This window comes from Haplochromis burtoni, unplaced genomic scaffold, assembly GCF_018398535.1.
Source record: "Haplochromis burtoni strain Fernald_Lab_line unplaced genomic scaffold, NCSU_Asbu1 Contig_740, whole genome shotgun sequence".
Lineage (NCBI taxonomy): Eukaryota > Metazoa > Chordata > Actinopteri > Cichliformes > Cichlidae > Haplochromis > Haplochromis burtoni.
In genome coordinates this window covers 18,737-20,630 of record NW_024583101.1, presented here as the reverse complement: position 1 = coordinate 20,630, position 1,894 = coordinate 18,737, and the positions used below count along the sequence as shown (strand labels likewise).

Sequence of the window (1,894 nt, the reverse complement as noted above, 5' to 3'; positions counted from 1 at the left end):
TAAAAATGTGTCGTTTTGTCTTTCTATCATTTGTATTTATCAGCTGGAATAAAGACTATTTATGCTCCTGTGTCAGGTAAGCTCTTTATTTCTCTGCTCTGGATGTTGTTAAATGTCAATGTTTCTGATATTTAAAGTGTTTATGTGGTAATAATATTTATACAGCAGCAGCTGAAAACCTTAAAGCTGATTTAAACCTGCAGTTCATAAATAAAAGAAACAGCAGAACTAACGTACGTGTGTGTGTGTGTGTGTGTGTGTGTGTGTGTGTGTGTGTGTGTGTGTAGTTGGCAATGGCGTTGTGAGCACTCCTCTAACCAATGGTAGGTGCCCCTCCAACAAAGATTCATACAAAATAGTTTGTTGAACTTTATATTAATTTTTTCTGTGTGTGGGGTCAACATGTGACCCTGTGAAGACTCCCCAAAACTGGTACCAGGAGTCTAGCGGTACATTTGAACAAAAGGCTCTTACACTCAAACAGATATACGTGTGTTTGCTATACCATATATCAGAAAGAGTAGATACGACCTCTCCTAGGAGGTGTGATCTATGCCAGAACACTCTGAAGAGGAGTGAACGCACCCCCCTCTTCACTCTTCACAGAGTTGTTACAGACCTCCTAGGATGAGACATTCTTTCAATATGCCATCAACTATATAAATAAATATCTAAACACAAGTGATTACATGTTTCTCAATACAAATGACAATAATAAAATATAAACCCAACAGTTTCCTTCTCCTTCCTCAGATACACATAACAGTTTATTTTAAGACCCAGTAGATTGTAGAGGATGTTCTTCATATTCTGTGTGTTTTATGCCTCTTTTATATCAGTCGTTCTCCATCTGTGGGGCACAGAGTGGGATGTAGAGGACCAGTGAAACAAATTTCTATGAGAGTCATTGTTGCATTAAAATGAAACTTTGATAACTTTTATTGATAATGGTGAATAAAAATTGTGTGACGTGGATGTTTTTTACTTTCTGAATTGGAACAAAAAGGTTTTTAGGAACGTCGACTCCTTTCCTGCAGGCTTTCCTCCACGTTCCTTTGATGTGAGGTGTTCAAGAACACTGGGAATTCCCATGTTTATCTTTAAATTATGACTACAAATATAACCCGGTCTATACTCTCCCACTCTTAACTACATGACAGCACCACTTATCACCTTAGCCTGTGAGAAACTGCAGTAATCAATGAAAGGAACGACCGTCCCATCAGAACGATCACCAGCATCACATCAGTGTGTTGCTAAAGTTTGCTGTTTTGCTTCATGTAGCTCACAATGTATGTTGTCTTTACAGGAAGTGTAGCAGTTAATATAGATAAGAAGGCTGATGCTAAAGATGGGAAGGCTGGGGAAACCGAACTTCTCACAGGCAGTGACAGTAAGTGTCCCTCAGCTAACATGCTGCTCTGTGTTGTATAATATGAGTCACATTATCCTGTACTGTGGTATTGACTGATACATTTTAAGCTCATGTTGCAGCTGATTACTTTTTTCCTCCTTCACAGAGTCCCTTGACAAAGTGTCTAACTCCAGCAACGCTGACTCTGGTGTCTCTTGTAAGTATCTCTGATGCACTTCAGATTTACACTTTAACACAGGCTAAACGGTAACTGGTCTGTATTTGTACAGCGCTTTACACATCCAGTCATCCACACATTCACACACTGGTGATGGCAGCTACATTGTAGCCACAGCTAGTTTTTATTGTATCGCAAACTTTGTTCACACTCAGCTGATGTCAGTATGAAGCTCAGGTGACGACGATGCTTCCCCTTTCAGTTTCTCTGTTCCCTTTCAAACTTTAGAGACTTTATTTGAAAGAAGACACTAGTGTGAGTGTAAATAAGAGCAGTGAGCTGTAAAGACCGATTAAAGTGAA

General features: G+C 39.3%; 1 long non-coding RNA gene across 1 annotated transcript in view; it reads left to right on the top strand.

Annotated features, from left to right (window-relative positions):
• Positions 1–41: 41 nt before the first annotated feature.
• LOC106632489 overlaps positions 42–1,894 on the top strand; it is a 3,447-nt gene continuing 1,594 nt past the window's right edge. The window contains exons 1-4 of the long non-coding RNA XR_006053249.1: positions 42–76; positions 288–323; positions 1,310–1,393; positions 1,521–1,571. This is a non-coding gene — a long non-coding RNA (uncharacterized LOC106632489). The remainder of the gene's footprint in view (positions 77–287; positions 324–1,309; positions 1,394–1,520; positions 1,572–1,894) is intronic.